Below are 17,632 nucleotides of genomic sequence, written 5' to 3'. Positions count from 1 at the left end.
AAATCAAACTGTCTCTGTTTAGATGACATGATCCATAGATAAGTGAGAAAATTACAGGAAATCTAGAATGAAGCCTAGAAATAATAAATGAGTTCTACATGTGTACAAGATTCAAGATAAACATAAAAATATTTTTATTTCTATAGACTAGTAATGAATATGAGTAAACTGAAACTCAATACAATGTAGACTAAAAAGTGATATACTTAGATATAAATCTAAGAAATAATGTACCAACTAGTTTATGAAAACATTGATGAAGAAATCAAACAAGATCTATGTTTGATTGAAGATCCATGAAGATTCATCTACATTCATGGACTGGGAAATTCAAATCTTGTAAGTTCATATACAGATTTAATATATTTCCTGTCAAAATCCCAGAGAGACTTTTGTTGATGTATCAAAGATTATTTAAAATATTTTTTAATTTTAAAAAATGATCTTGGGGGAAACTTTTACCCCTATATTTAAAATAATTATGAAAGAGCAAAGTACCTAGAAACCTAGGAAACTTTGAAAAAAAAAGAAAAAATAGGAAGAATAATTCTATCAGTTAAAATCATGTTAAAGTGAACAATTAGGCAGCATTTAGTATATTTAGTGCTTCCACAGTTTTGTGAAACTACCACTTCATTCTAGTTACAAAATATTTTCATTGACCCTCAAAGTCAAGGTTCTTTACATAGCTTTAGTAACCAAGATTCTGTGATATTGGAATTAGACATTTAGTTCAGTGAACAGAATAGAAAAGTGAAAAGTTGTTTAAATAAGTATAATGAACTTCTATTTGACAAAAATGCAAAATGTTGCTAGACCAGTTGGATATGCACAGACAAAAGCAAAGATCAGTCTGAACCTTACAGACTTAAAATGGATCAAAGATGTAAAAGTAAGACATTAAACTCAAACTGTTGGTACAAACAAGAGAAAATCATTAGGTGTAAGTTTTGGTGACCAGTTCTTAAAAAATTACATTCAAGTCATGATCCACTAAAATAAGGTAATAAATTGGACTTGGTTAAAATTAAAGCCTTTTCCTTTACAAATATTCTAGTAACAGGATGAAACCACAAGTTTAGTTTAGGATAAAATATTTTCATGTCACTTATAAATAACTAATATCAAGCATTTATAATTCACAACCCAATAGAAAATGGTCAAGAGTCATGAACGGATATTTCACTGAAGAGGATATACAGATGACTAATAAGTCATATTTTGTCTTTTCTGTAATAGCCTGCAACTCTTACACACTGTTGATGGGAATTTAAATTTATACAACCATTAATAGAAAGCAGTGTGGAGGTTCCTTGAACAATTGAAAGTTGATCTACAATATGATCTATCTATTCCAGTTCTGGGTATGTATCCACAGAAAATGAAATCAACATTTCAATGTGATACCTGTGCTTTCACATTTATGGCATCACTATTTAAAAAAGGTCAAATGTGGGATCAACTGACATGTCCATTAATGGATAACTGTATAAAGAAAATATGGTATGAGAAGATGAAAAATGGCAGACTACTGACATCCAGAGTACATTGTCTTCTCCCCAAGATTGAAACAAATCAACATTTGTGTAGTTCCACAACAAGATAGGGGAGCAGTGGGAAGATGTGGGGGTCCAACTCAGAGTCAGTGACGAGGTAAAACTCAGAAATAAGAATAAATAAGAGAGAAAAAGAAAAGGACATTTTTGTTGTATGGGTGTAGAATCCAGGGATATTCTACCACTGAGCTATACCCCAAGCCTTATTTATTGTTTTAAATTTTGAGACAGGATGTTGCTAATTTGACCAGGCTAGTCTCAAACATGCAATCCTCCTGCCTCTGCCTCTTGATTTCTGGGATTATAGATATTGTACCACCACTTCTAGTTAGAAAAGGAAGAAAAAGAAATAGACTGTGCTATTACCAGGCATGCAATATCTCAGAGCAGGAGGAGAAGCTATGTTCTGGAGAGGTAAAATAAGGATCCATAAAGATTTGTGGAAACCCAGGCTTTGATACTAGGCAAATAGACAGTCTGAGAAGAAAAGATACTTACATATTTTGTAGTAAGATGGCATTGGAAAAGAAATTATCTGCGTGTCTCTGTTGACTCAGTGAGTGCTGGGAGAAGGAGCCATCTTAAAAGGAACATTATTGTTTAGGCTGTCTGTGTGGGAAGTCAGAAATCCCTGAACTAATTTTTTAAAAAAAATTTCTTATTTGTTATACCTCCAAGGATGAACAGACACTTTGGTATTATTTTTTTCCACTGGGTCAGTGGGTGCCCAGCCTGAAAATCAGCCAGAGCTCAGGAGTGAGACTGTGGCATGAACCCATAGAACTCTGGACTCTGGAAAGCTTATTCAGGTCCTTTGATATTGATGGTTTAAACTTCATGAGAAGGTGTGGGAGCATCTGGGTTTGGTGCTGGATAGGAGTGAATAAGAGAGAGAGAACTTTGGATGGAATAAAAAGCATCTTGCCTAAAGCACCCAAGCCTAGCAAGACTCCACAGCTCTGACCACCTACTCCATGCTCAAAAGCATTTAGCATTTGGTGGAGTTATCCCCATGACTTTGATACTTATCACACACTCCCATAACATACACTAAAATTATTGAGTTGTGTGGTGCAATGCAAACTAGATTGGTTCATAGACTTCATAAGTGAGAAGAGGAACTTGTGGCTCCTACTATAGCCATGATCCTGTTCCTAAGTACAACAAAACAAAACAAAACCCTCTATTAGGGTGAATTTAGCTCTGAAGTAGACAACATTTTTTTGGCACTCATCCGTATGCAAGGAGGGGCAGAGCTCGGTCTACTTCACCAATAGGTTTGACCTTTATGGGCTGGAGCTAACAAGGAAAAGCTGATCTGTAATTTTGTTTCACAAACTTTCCCATACCTACTTAATTCTAAAACTAAAGCAAACCCCGAAAGAAGTATTTTCATTTAAAAAACTTCAGCAAAAAGACATTTCAATATTTTTTTTGTGCTTTCAGCATCTTGTAAGTTTAAAAAAGTTTCCCTAGTTTAAATATTTATATATGATTTTATACATTTTCTCAATTATTGGACTTTTCTTGATATCTCTTCATGTTTCGGATTTGTAGTCCCATTTTTTTTTCAATTTCTTCTTCTTCGGTCTCTTACCTCCATTCCTTTTTTCTTTTATTTCCTTATTTTCTATCTATATATTTTAGTGTTACATATACTATCATTTATGCCCATTTTAAGTCTATTCTATAATAGTGTTCACCCTGTTTACTCTTTGGTTAGGAAGGCTATAGAGATCACATTTAAACAAGTATTTTATTATATACTCACTTATGGTTTGTACTTAAAATACTGCTTGTACTGGTGGTTATTTTCTCAAAGTTGTACGAGCAAATGAACCTAGCACTTAGAAAATGCTGAGTTTGTGTTTAGATGCTGAGCTATACCCCAACCCAGGGTACATTGTAAAAATATTACTTCTCACTAAAACACCCCATATATTAGTGGAAGATAAATTCATCACAACAGGTGTGCAAGCCTCAACTAAGAATCACAGGAAACATAAGCAAACAAATAAGACACCTCCAAATAATCACAACTTCCAATAACTAAACACATAGATATCAAAATGGATGAACCACCATACAATAATTCAAAAATCAATTGTTAATGTAATCAGTGAACTGATTAATAACTGAATGAATTAGGGATTATGATATGGGATATAAATGAAAAAATCAATATGGATTCTGAAAAATAGCCAAATAAGGACACATGTAAATGAAAAACACATTAAATCAAAAAGTTCAGTTGACAGTCTCACCAATATATTTGATCAAGCAGAAGACATAATTTCAGTGCTTTAAGGCAAGTTTAAAAAATTAATTTTTTAATTTAATTTAAATTTTTAATTTTTAAACAACAACAAAGAATAAAATAAGACACTATTATCAAAACATATGAGAACTCTGGGGCAATGTTGAAAGACTCGTAGGACTTCAGAAACAAACAGAGATACGTGCTAATGGCATAGACAGCCTATTCAGTGATAAAGATTCTCAAACATTGGGAATGAAATGAGCATTCAGATACTATAGCCATGTTGAAGCCAAAATAATTCTGTTGCACATTATACATAAAATGCCAAAAAACCTAAGCAAAGATAGAAAGCAAAATTTATAAGGAAGAAATTCCAAATAACTTATGGGTTAACCAGTCAGAATAAAAGAAGTCTTTGGAGGAAACTCTAAAGGTTAGGAGGATTCAAAAGAGTCTTTTGTGCTCTGAAATTAAAAAAAAAAACAAACAAATAGGGGCCATGACTATAGTTCAATGGTAGAGTGCTTGCCTCACATGTTAGGCACTGGGATTGACCCTCAGGAGTATAAATAAATAAATAAATAAATATTTAAATAAATAAATAAATAGTGTCTATCTACAACTAAAATATATATAAAAAAAGTAATACACAAACATACAACAAAAGGAACCCCAAAAGCCCTGAAACCCTAGACTGCTATATTCAATAAATCAATTCTTCAGAATTAAAGAATTAAGTACCTTCCAAAGGTAAACACAAGCTAGAGGAATTCATAACTCCTAAGCCAGCACTGCACAAGATACATAAAGGAATCATATACACAGAAGATAAAAGCAACCATAGGAGCAGGGCATAAAAGCAAAAATAACCTATTTGATAAATGTTAAAATGACCTTAAACAGACACTTCTTCAGAGAAGGACAAGAATTGTCTGACAATAATATGAAAAATGTTGAACATCTTTAGTTATCAGGGAAATGCAAAAAAAAATCTACTCAAGATCCCATCTAGCCCTACTCAGAAAAGTTAATATCAAGAATACAAATAATAAGCAAGATGGCGGACTAGAGGGAGGCTGAGTCCCTTGTTGCTCCGTAACTCTGGTTTCAAACAGAGGTTATCTGTTTCTCGGTGAGGCAGTTTTTACTGCATATCGATTCCCTGGTGTTTACCCCATTTGTCTGCTGTGATGACCTGCAGTCTGCCAGCATATCCACGCCTTTTTTGAGTGCAGATTGATCACTGTCAGGTGTCTATCATCCGCCATTTGCCTGCCTCTGGCCAGTCCATTGCCTGCCTTACATCTATCCATCACCCAAAGCATGAGGTTCACCTCCCGATCGTCCGACACAGTCAACAAACTGATTGCCGACCGCCAGTGGAGCACCAGCTGCCTACTGTTGCCTGGAAGTTTACTGTTACAGTACCTGCAGGTTTGATCACACATGGCTGCACCATTTTGAGACAACAGCCAGGCCCTGCAGGATCCCTGGCCTGACTGACTGAGCATCATCTCCAGGATCCCTCAGCCTGACCGATCACTCCCTGCCTCTGAGGCCCTCACATCGACTGACTGCTCCCTGCCGCCAGGACACCCAGACCAACTGACTGCGCCCTATCACCGGGACCCCAGACAGACTGATTCCACCCGGCATCCAGGATCCCACAACCACACCAAACACACCGGACTTCCAGGACCCCTGCCAGACCAACTGCATCCCACCTCCAGGACCTCCAGCTGACCACGTCCACCACTGAGCTGCAGCTCCCCACTTGCCAACACATTTTGAAGCCAGAGTGGCCATCTTGGATAATCCTGGAAGCCATAGCTCCAATTGGGTGGGGCAAATCCCATCCTGAGACGCCTGCTGGAGGCTTGAAGCTCACTGTCAGGTACCTCACATGCATCAGGCTACTGAACACTGGGAGGTTTCATTAGTATATGAAAGTTATACTGTAGATTTTCTTTTTTCTCCTTTATAAAAAATTCAAGTTTTTATTTCTTTACTTTTCTTGCTCCCTTTTCCTTTTGCTTACCTGTTCCCGTCTCTTTCTCCCTTTTTGCATGCCAATATCCAATTTCTTTTGATTACACTCTCACACTTTCTATTTTCTAGAACTTCTGTATATTCTTTTCTTATCCCATTAACAGCCACATTCTACATCCCTCTGCATCCTCGTTGTCCTCCATTAGAAACTGCAGACCTTATTGCAAACCTGTTTGTTTTACCAAAAAGATAATATTTGAACTCATTCTGTTTACTATGAGAAATTTGTTATTGTCCTCCTAGGGGCTATTTGGTCTAGGATTGCATAGTGTCTGACTTGGGCACTGCTTATATTGATCTCCCCTTAAAGAAAGGGTTTTGGAAACCTGTAGGGCCACTATAAGCCTATAGGGGGAAATCTGCAATACCCCAGATCTGCACTGCTAGAAGGGAAGATACATGAACATCATGAAAAAACATGGGAAGAAAATGATCCAAACAAATCTAGATTCTATATTAATAGAATCCAATGAGAGTATGTTAGGAGAAATGTCAGAAAAGGACTTCAGATTATACATGATTATGATGATTCACAAAGCAAAGGATGAGATTAGCGAAAAAATGCAGGCAATGAATGATAACACCAATAAGCTGAAAGCAGGAAGCAAAAGATCATTTCAACAAAGAGATAGTGATTGTCAAAAAAAAAAATGGAAATCCTTGAAATGAAGGAAACAATAAATCAAATAAAAAACTCAATGGAAAGCATCACCAAAAGACTAGACCACTTGGAAGACAGAACCTCAGACAATGAAGACAAAATATTTAATCTAGAAAATAAAGTTTCCCAAAAAGAGAAGATGGTAAGAAATCATGAACAGAATCTCCAAGAACTATGGGACATCCTAAGAAGACCAAATTTAAGAATTATTGGGATTGAGGAAGGCACAGAGATACAAATCAAAGGAATGGACAACCTATTCAATGAAATAATATCAGAAAATTTCCCAAACTTGAAGAATGAAATGGAAAATCAAATACAAGAGGCTTACAGAACACCAAATGTACAAAATCACAACCAAGGCACATTATAATGAAAATGCCTAACATTCAAAATAAAGATAGGATTTTGAAGGCCGCGACAGAAAAGTATCAGATTACATATAGGGGGCAACCAATACGGATAGCAGCCGACTTCTCAACCCAGTCTCTAAAAGCTAGAAGGGCCTGGACCAACATATTTCAAGCTCTGAAAGAACATGGTTGCCAACCAAGAATCCTATACCCAGCAAAACTAACCTTCAGATTTGAAGATGAAATAAAATCCTTCCATGATAAACAAAAGTTAAAAGAATTTACAGATAGAAAGCCTGCACTACAGAATGTTCTCAACAAAATATTCCATGAGGAGGAAATGAAAAACAACAATGTAGGTCAGCAAAGGGAGGAACTACCTTAGAGAAAACACTCAAAGGAGAAACCAAGCCAACTTAAAAACCAAAAATAAGCCAAATGACTGGGAATACAAATCATATCTCAATACTAACCCTGAACATTAATGGCCTAAACTCATCAATCAGAAGACATAGACTGACAGAATGGATTAAAAAGAAAGACCCAACAATCTGCTGCCTGTAAGAGACTCATCTCATATAAAAAGACATCCACAGACTAAAGGTGAAAGGATGGGAGAAAACCTACCACACACATGGACTCAGTAAAAAAGAGGGGGTTTCCATCCTTATATCAGATAAGGTGGACTTCAAGCCAAAGTTAGTCAGAAGGGATAAAGAAGGACATTTCATAGTGATTAAGGGAACCATAAATTAGGAAGACATGACGATAGTAAATATTTATGCCCCAAACAATGGTGCATCCGCGTACATCAAACAAATCCTTCTCAATTTCAGGATTCACATAGACCACAACACAATAATTCTGGGTGACTTCAACGCACCACTGTCACCACTAGATAGAGCTTCCAAACAAAATCCAACCAAAGAAACAATAGAACTCAATAACACAATCAATAACCTAGACTTAATAGACATATATAGAATATTCCATCCATCAAAGAGCAGTTTCACTTTCTTTTCAGCTGCACATCTAACCTAATAAAAAATAGACCATATGTTATGCCACAAAGCAGCCCTTAGAAAATGCAAAAAAATAGAGATACTGCCTTGTGTTCTATCAGATCATAATGGACTGAGAGTAGAAATCAATGACAAAATAAAAAGAAGAAATACTCCAACACCTGGAGACTAAATAATATGCTATTGAATGAAACATGGATAACAAAAAACATCAGGGAGGAGATAAAAAAATTCTTAGAGGTCAATGAGAACAATGATATAACATATCAAAATATCTGGGACACTATGAAAGCGGTACTAAGAGGAAAATTCATTGCATGGAGTGCATTCCAGAAAAGAATGAAATGTCAACAACTAAATGACCTAACATTACAGCTCAAAGCTCTAGAAAAAGAAGAACAGAATAACAGCAAAAGTAGCAGAAGACAGGAAATAATTAAAATCAGAACTGAAATCAATGAAATTGAAACAAAAGTAACTATTCAAAAAATTGACAAAACAAAAAGTTGGTTCTTTGAGAAAGTAAGCAAAATAGATAAACCCTTAGCCACATGAACAAAGAGGAGAGAGAAGACTCACATTACTAAAATACATGACGCAAAAGGAAATATCATGACAGACACCACTGAGATACAAAACATAATGAGAAGATACTTTGAAAATCTGTATTCCAATAAAATAGAAACTAACGAAGACATTGACAAATTTCTAGAGACATATGCTCCTCCCAAAATGAACCAGGAGGACATACACAATTTAACAGATCAATATCAAGCAATGAAATAGAAGAAGCCATTAAAAATCTACCATCCAAGAAAAGCCCAGGACCAGACTGATTCTCAGCCAAGTTCTACAAAACCTTCAAAGAAGAACTCATTCCAATACTTCTCAAAGTATTCCAGGAAATAGAAAAGGAGGGTACCCTACCGAACTCATTCTATGAAGCTAATATCACCCTCATACCCAAGTCAGGAAAAGACACATCAAGGGAAGAAAATTTTAGACCAATATCCTTGATGAATATAGTTGCAAAGATCCTTAACAAAATATTGGCAAACCGTATCCAAAAACATATTAAGAAAATTGTGCACCACGATCAAGTGGGGTTCATCCCTGGAATGCAAGGATGGTTCAACATCCATAAATCAATGAATGTAATCCATCATGTCAATAGACTTAAGGATAAGAATCATATGGTTATTTCAATTGATGCAGAAAAAGGATTCAGCAAAATACAAGACCCCTTCATGCTCAAAACACTAGAAAATATAGGGATAGTAGGAACATACCTGAACATTGTAAAGGCTATTTATGCTAAGCCCATGGCCAACATCATTCTTAATGGAGAAAAACTGAAACCATTCCCTTTAAAAACGGGAACAAGACAGGGATGTCCTCTTTTACCACTTCTATTCAACATTGTCCTCGAAACTCTAGCCAGAGCAATTAGGCAGACCAAAGAAATTAAAGGGATATGAATAGGAAAAGAGGAACTTAAGCTGTCACTATTTGTGGATGACATGATTCTATATTTACAGGATCCAAAAACCTCCTCCAGAAAACTTCTAGACCTCATCAATGAATTCAGCAAAATAGCAGGCTATAAAATCAACACACATAAATCTAAAGCATTTTTATACACAAGGGATGAAACAGCTGAAAGGGAAATGAGGAAAACAAACCCATTTGCAATAGCCTTAAAAAAAATACTTGGGAAAGAGGTAAAAGATCTCTACAATGAAAACTACAAAACATTGAAGAAAGAAATTGAGGAAGACTTTAGAAGAGGGATAGATCTCCCATGTTCTTGGATAGGCAGAATTAATATTGTCAAAATGGCCATACTACCAAAAGTGCTATACAGATTCAATGCAATTCCAATTAAAATCCCAATGATGTACCTTACAGAAATAGAACAAGCAATCATGAAATTCATCTGGAAGAATAAGAAACCCAGAATAGCTAAAGCAATCCTTAGCAGGAAGAATGAAACAGGAGTATCACAATACCAGAACTTCAACTATACTACAAAGCAATAGTAACAAAACTGGCATGGTATTGGCACCAAAATAGACAGGTAGATCAATGGTACAGAATAGAGGACATGGACACAAACCCAAATAAATACAATTTTCTCATACTAGACAAAGGTGCCAAAAATATGCAATGGAGAAAAGATAGCCTCTTCAACAAATAGTGCTGGGAAAACTGGAAATCCATATGCAACAGAATAAAACTAAACCCCTATCTCTCACCCTGCACAGAAATCAACTCACAATGGATCAAGGACCTTGAAATCAGACCAGAGACCCTGCATCTTATAGAATAAAAAGTAGGTCCAAATCTTTAACTTGTTGACTTAGGATCAGACTTCCTTAACAAGACTCCCATAGCACAAGAAATAAAAGCAAGAATCAAAAACTGTGATAGATCCAAACTAAATAGCTTTCTCTCAGCAAAGGAAACTATCAGCAATGTGATGAGAGAGCCTACAAAGTGGGAGAATATCTTTGTCACTCATACTTCAGATAGAGCTCTAATTTCCAGAATCTATAAAGAACTCAAAAAACTCTACACCAAGAATACAAATAACTCAATCAACAAATGGGCTAAGGATATGAACAGACACTTCACAGAAGAAGATCTACAAGCAATCAACAAACATATGAAAAAGTGTTCACCATGTTTAGTAGTAAGAGAAATGCAAATCAAAACTACACTAAGATTCCATTGCATTATGGTTCCATTAATCCATAATGGTGATTATCAAGAATACAAGCAACAATAGGTGTTGGAGAGGATGTGGGGAAAAAGGTACACTCATACATTGCTGGTGGGGCTGCAAATTAGTGCAGCCACTCTGGAAAGCAGTGTGGAGATTCCTTAGAAAACTTGGAATGGACCTACCATTTGACCCAGCTATCCTTGTCCTCGGCCTATACTCAAAGGACTTAAAATTAGCATACTACAGAGATACAGCCACATCAATGTTTATAGCTGCTCAATTCACAATAGCCAGACTGTGGAACCAACCCAGATGCGTTTCAATTGATGAATGGATAAAGAAACTGTGGTATATATATATGCAATGGAATATTACTCAGCTATAAAGAATAATTAAATTATGGTATTTACAGGCAAATGGATGAAATTGGAGAATATCATGTTAAGTGAGATAAGCCAATCTCAAGAATCCAAAAGATGAATGATCACACTGATAAACAGATGATGACACATAATGGGAGGTGGGAGGGGGGCAAGAATGGAGGAAGGAGGGACTGTGTAGAGGTTAAAGAGAGGTGGGAGGGGTGGGGATGAAGGAAAAAGTAACGGAATGCATCAAACATCATTACCCTATGTAAATGTACGATTATGCAAATGGTATGCTGTTACTCCATGTACAAACAGAAACAACATGTATCCCATTTGTGTACAATAAAAATAAATTTAAAAAATAGAAAACAAATAAAAGAAACACTGTTAAGAATGTGATGTGGGGGAAGAGGAACTTTTAGTAGGAATACAAGTTAGTACAGCTGACCTGGAAATCAATGCAGAAGTTCTTCAAAAAAATAAGATATGATCCAGCTATACCTCATCTTTGTATTTATTCAAAAGAATTAAAATTGGCATATCCAGAGACACATGTATGCCCATGTTTATGATAGCAAAATTCACAGTAGCCACCTTATATAACCAGGTTAGTTGCCCATCAACCAAGGAACAAAATAAGTGTTGCATGTATACACCATGGAACTTCGTTCAGACGTAAAGTAGAATTAAATTATATCACTATGAGGAAAATGGAAAAAACTGGAGAGCATCATGTTTATTAAAATAAGCTAGACTCAGAAATACATGTTATGGATTTTCTTTAATATGTGAAAATAAAAGGAAAAAAGTGATAAAAGATATATCTCTCACCGTGTTCAGCCAGAGGAAGGAGAAGTTTTGCTCCATTTGTGTACAGTGTGTCCAAATGCATTCTACTGTGGTGTATAACCAATTAGAACACATTTTTTAAATGATGAATCTCATTAAATTATTGAGATCATTAGAATAAAGAAGGAGATCATCAGTAGGGAAGAGGAGAGGGTAAGAGGAGGTATTGAGAAGCGAGGTTGATCAAATTATATTATATGATGTTACAGTTTGAATCTAAAATTGTCTCACAAAGAGCACATGTGTTAGGCAATGTAGCAATTTTTAGAGGTGAAAAGAAAGGATTATTAGAGATGTTACCTCATCAGTGGATTAATCCATCTGTATTAAAGGATTAGTGATTTAAATGTACTACTGGTCGATAACTGTAGGCAGGTGGGATATGGCTGGAAAGTGTAGGTCACTGGACATGTGGCTTTGGACCATATCTTGTTTCTGGCTCCAATCTCTCTGTTTCCAAGCTCCCATAAGCTGAGAAGCTTTTTTCCATCATGCCCTTCCTCTATGATACTATTCTTCACTTCAGGTCTGGAGCAATGCAGTCATCTGACCATGAACTGAACCTCTAAAATCATCAGTTCCAAATAAACTGTTCCCGCACTAAGTCATCCTTGTCATGTATTTAGGACACAGCCAGAAAAATCTGACTAACATAATGAATATGCCAAAATGAAACCCATTTTGCTGTATAACTAATAAAGAATGTAGTATATACACAAAATGGAATATTATTCAGCTACACAAAATAATGACATCCTTTCATTTGTGCTAATATAAATGCAACTGGCGGATATTGAGTGAAACAAGACAGACACAGAAAGAGAAATAACACATGTTCTCACTCATATGTGGACATTAAAAATGTTTTTATAGAAGAAGAAAGTAGAATAATGACTACTGAGGGTAGATAAGGTAAGGAAGAAGGGGAGTAGAGGGAAGTTGAATAATTGGTACCAAAATACATTTCCCCTTTATCCACATTTTTATTGGTGCATTATAGTTGTGCATAATGATGGTATTTGTTCTTACATATTTGTACATATCTTACCTTTATTACTATCTAGGTGTCCTGAGTTCATTGTTACTGCTCAGCAAAAATTTGAAGAACAGGACACCAGCTAAAAGATTTATTGCAAGATAAAAGTAACAAAGTAACAGACTTTTCTGAAGAAAAGGGCCCCTGGAGCCTGTAGTACCATAGGGAAGTACTGGCTTATTCTTTTTATGGACTTTGGGTTTTTCTCCTTTTTTATCTCCTTCTCTCTCCACACTATGCTCATTATCACTCATTGATTCCCTTTGTATCCACTCATCTCTCTTTGTCTTTTTATTGGATCCCCTCTTGTGTGCACGAGTATGGAAGTGCCTGCCTGATTTTGGACCCTCCTCATGCTCATGAGCACCTTTGTCAACTGGGAAATTTATCTTAGTGTAGAACCCTCATTGTATTTGACTTCCTTATTTGACATCTTGCCATGACTGTCTATGCAGTTCTAAGTCTCCCTCACATGAATACAGTATAATTTGACATAATAGTCCTCAGAATTTCCTCCCTTCATCCCCTCCTTCCACCTCTTGGTCCCTTTCCTCTACAGATCTCATTTTCATGAGATCCTGTTCCTTGACCTTTCCAAAACAAATGGAGATTGGAGAAATAAATTCTAGAGTTCCACATGAAAGTAGGTGACTATACATAGTTCACAACAATATATTATATATTTTATAAGAAACTAGAAGAAAGTAGTTTTAAGGTTCCCTACACATAGCAATGACAAATGCTTAAGGAAAGGAGAAAGTTAATTATTTTGTTTCAATCATTACCATTGTATTATGAATCAAATTATCACACTCTACTCCATAAATATGTACAATTATTGTGTCAATTAAAAATAAAATTAGGAAAAAGAAATGTAGCTGAAAAAATAAAATCCCAAATATTTACCAAAATGATGGCAAACAAGCACATGAAATGATATTTAACGTCATTAGCCATCAGGGAAATGCAAATTAAAACCACAATAAGATATCAGATATCACCACATACATATCAGACCAGCTATAATAAAAATTAGTGGAAAAGCGTGTGTCTTTGTTGTCAAAGACACAAGGAAACTGGATTACTCATACATTGCTGGTGGGAATATAAAATAGTACAACTACTCTGATAAGCATTTGGGTAGTTTCTTATAAAACTACTCCAGCACCTGGCCCAGCACCCTGGCCCCATACCCACACACACCTTCAGTGCTATGACCTGGCCCATGCCCCAGCCCAGTGCCTGTGGTCTCCAGTGCCACCCTGGTCCAGTGCAGTCTAGCACCCACACTGTGGCTGACCATCTACCAACAGGCGGGGTCGCCTCTGCCCACTATCATGGATTATTCCCACCCTGGAGGCCACCATCCCTAGTGAGGCAGTTCCCTTCTTGGGATACCACATTTTGAAGTTCCCATCAGGCATCAGGCTACTGAAGACTAGGAGGTTTGAACAGCACAGTATAGTTGTATTGTAGATTGTTTTTTAGTAGTACTATTATTACAATTATTCCTATTAAACATACTATTATTCCAATTTTTTTCTTTATTATTTTTCTCACTCTATTTTCATCATATCTATGTTTCCTTGGAGATTCTTTCTCCCTTTTCTTATGCTAATAGCCAATTTCTTTCGATTTCACTTCCACTATTCCTATGACCTAGTAGCTCTATAGACTCAGTTCTTATTAATGTTTCATCTTACATCCCTCCCCATCCTCCTTGTCCAAAATTATAAATTGTGGAATTTGTTACTAACCTATTGTTTATGCTGTAGATAATAATCAAATTCATCATCTCTGTTCATTAAGACAATACTGTTAGTAGATTAATAGGGATGATTTGGGTTAAGGATGCATGATGTTTGTATTGTGCACTGCTAACATTGATCTCCCACTTTAAGGTGAGGTATTGGAAACCTGCAGGGTCACTATAAGTATATAGGGGGGAAACAGCAATACCTTGGGTGCACTGCTAGAGGGGAAGATACAAGAACAACATGAAAAAACAAGGGAAGAAAGAGTCCCAAACAAACCTGCTGCTATATCAACAGAATCCAATGACAGCATGGCAGAAGAAATGCCAGAAAGGGAGTTCAGAATGTACATAATTAAAATGATCTGAGAAACAAAGGATGACTTAAGAGAGGAAATGCAGGCAATGAAGGATCACACCAATTAACAGTTAAAAAAGCAAATGCAGGAAGCAAAAGATCATTTCAATAAAGAGATAGAGATTCTGAAAAAAAGAACAAACAGAAAACCTTTAAATGAAGGAAACAATAAACCAAATAAAAATTCAATAGAAAGCATCACTAACAAAATAGATCACTTTGAAGACAGAACCAAAGACAATGAAGACAAAATATTTAATCTTGAAAACAAAGTTGACCAAACAGAAAAGATGGTAATAAATCATGAATGGAACTCCCAAGAATTATGGCATATCACAAAAAAATCAAATTTAAGAATTATTGGGACTGAGGAAGGCACAGAGATACAAACCAAAGGAATGAATAACCTATTCAATGAAATAATATCAGAAAATTACCCAAATTTGAAGAATGAAATGAAAATTCAAATACAAGAGGCTGACAGGACACCAAATGTACAAAATTACAACAGATCCACACCATGGCACATTATAATGAAAATAACTAATATACAAAATAAAGATAGAATGTTAAAGGCTGTGAAAGAAAAGCATCAGTATCAGTTTACTTATATGGGGAAACCAATATGGATATTAGCGTATTTCTCAGCCTAGACCCTAAAAGTTAGAAGGGCCTGGAACAACATATTTCAAGGTCTGAAAGAACATGGATGCCAACCAAGAATCTTATACCCAGCAAAATTTACCTTCAGATTTGATGACAAAATAAAATCATTCCATGATAAACAAAAGCCAAAAGAATTTACAAATAGAAAACCTGCACTACAGAACATTCTCAGAGAAATATTCCATGAGGAAGAAATGAAAAACAACAATGTAAATCAGAAAAAGAAGGAACTACCCTAAAGGAAAAGCAAATAGAAGGAGAAACCCAGTCAAGTTAAATAACAAAAATAAGACCCAAAACGACCAGGAATACAAGTCATATCTCAATAATAACCCTGAATGTTAATGGCCTAAACTCATCAATAGAATACATAGACTGGCAGACTGGATTACAAAGAAAGATCCAACAATATGCTGCCTTAAAAAGACTCATTTCATAGAAAAAGATTCCCACAGACTTAAGTTGAAAGTACGGGAAAAAAATATACCATGCACATGGACTCAGTAAAAAAGTGGAGGTTTCCATCCTCACAGCAGATAAAGAGGACTTCAAGCCAAAGTTAGAAAGGATAAAGAAGGACATTTCATACTTCTTAAGGAAAGCATGAATCAGCAAGACATAACAATCATAAATATTTATGCCCTAAACAATGGCACATCCATGTACATCGAACAAATCCTTTTCAATTCCAGGAGTCCAACAGACCACAACACAGTGATACTAGGTGACTTTAACACAAGTCTCTCACCACTGGACAGATCTTCCAAACAAAAATTGAACAAAGAAACAATAGTACTCAATAACATAATCAATAATTTAGACTTAACAGACATATATAGAATACTCCATCCATGAACGAGTGAATACACTTTCTTCTAAGCACCACATGGATCCTTCTCTAAAATAGACCATACGTTATACCACAAAGCTACTCTTAGCAAATACAAAAAATTAGAGAAGTTACCTTGTATTCCATCAGATCATAATGGAGTGAAATTACGAATCAATGATAAAAAAAAAAGAAACTACTCCAACACCTGGAGACTAAATAATGCACCATTGAATGGTGTATGGATAACAGAAGACATCAGGAGGGAGATAAAAAAATTCTTAGACATAAACAAGAATAACAATGCAACATATCAAAATCTCTGGGATTCTATGAAAGCAGTATGAAGAGGAAAACTCATTGCATGGAGCACATTCAATAAAAGAAGAAAAAGCCAACAAATAAATGACCTAACATTATAGCTCAGAGCCCTAAAAAAAAAAAAAGAACAGATCAACACCAAAAGTAGTAGAAGACAGGAAATAATTAAAATCACAGCTGAAATCAATGAAATTAAAATGAAAAGTCGTTTTTTGAAAAAATAAACAAAATTGGTAAACCCATAGCTACACTAATGAACAGGAGAGAGAAAACTCAAATTACTAAAATTCATGATGAAAAAGGAAAATATCATGACAGACACTATTGAAACAGAAAACATAATCAGAAGCTATTTTGAAAATCTATATTCCAACAAAATAGAATATCTCGAAGACTTGAACAGTTTTCTAGAGTCATATGATCCACCCAAACTGAATCAGGAGGACATACACAGTTTAAACAGATCAATTTCAAGCAATTAAATAGAAGAAGCCATTAAAGCCTACTAACTAAGGAAAGTCCAGAATGAGATGGATTCTCAGCTGAATTCAATACCTTCAAAGAAGATCCCATTCCAATACTCCTCAAAGTATTCCATAAAATAGAAACTCATTCTATGAAACTAGTATCACCCTGATACCAAAACCAGACAAAGACACATCAAGGAAAGAAAACCTCAGACAAATGTAACTAATGGACATAAATGCAACAATTATTAACAAAATTTTAGCCAATTGCATGCAAAAACATATTAAAAGGATACTGCCCCATGATCAAGTGGGTTTCATCCCAGGGATGCAAGGTTGGTTCAATGTCTGGAAATCAA

This window comes from Sciurus vulgaris (genome assembly GCF_902686455.1).
Source record: "Sciurus vulgaris genome assembly, chromosome: X".
Taxonomy (NCBI): domain Eukaryota; kingdom Metazoa; phylum Chordata; class Mammalia; order Rodentia; family Sciuridae; genus Sciurus; species Sciurus vulgaris.
This window is presented reverse-complemented; position numbering follows the sequence as displayed.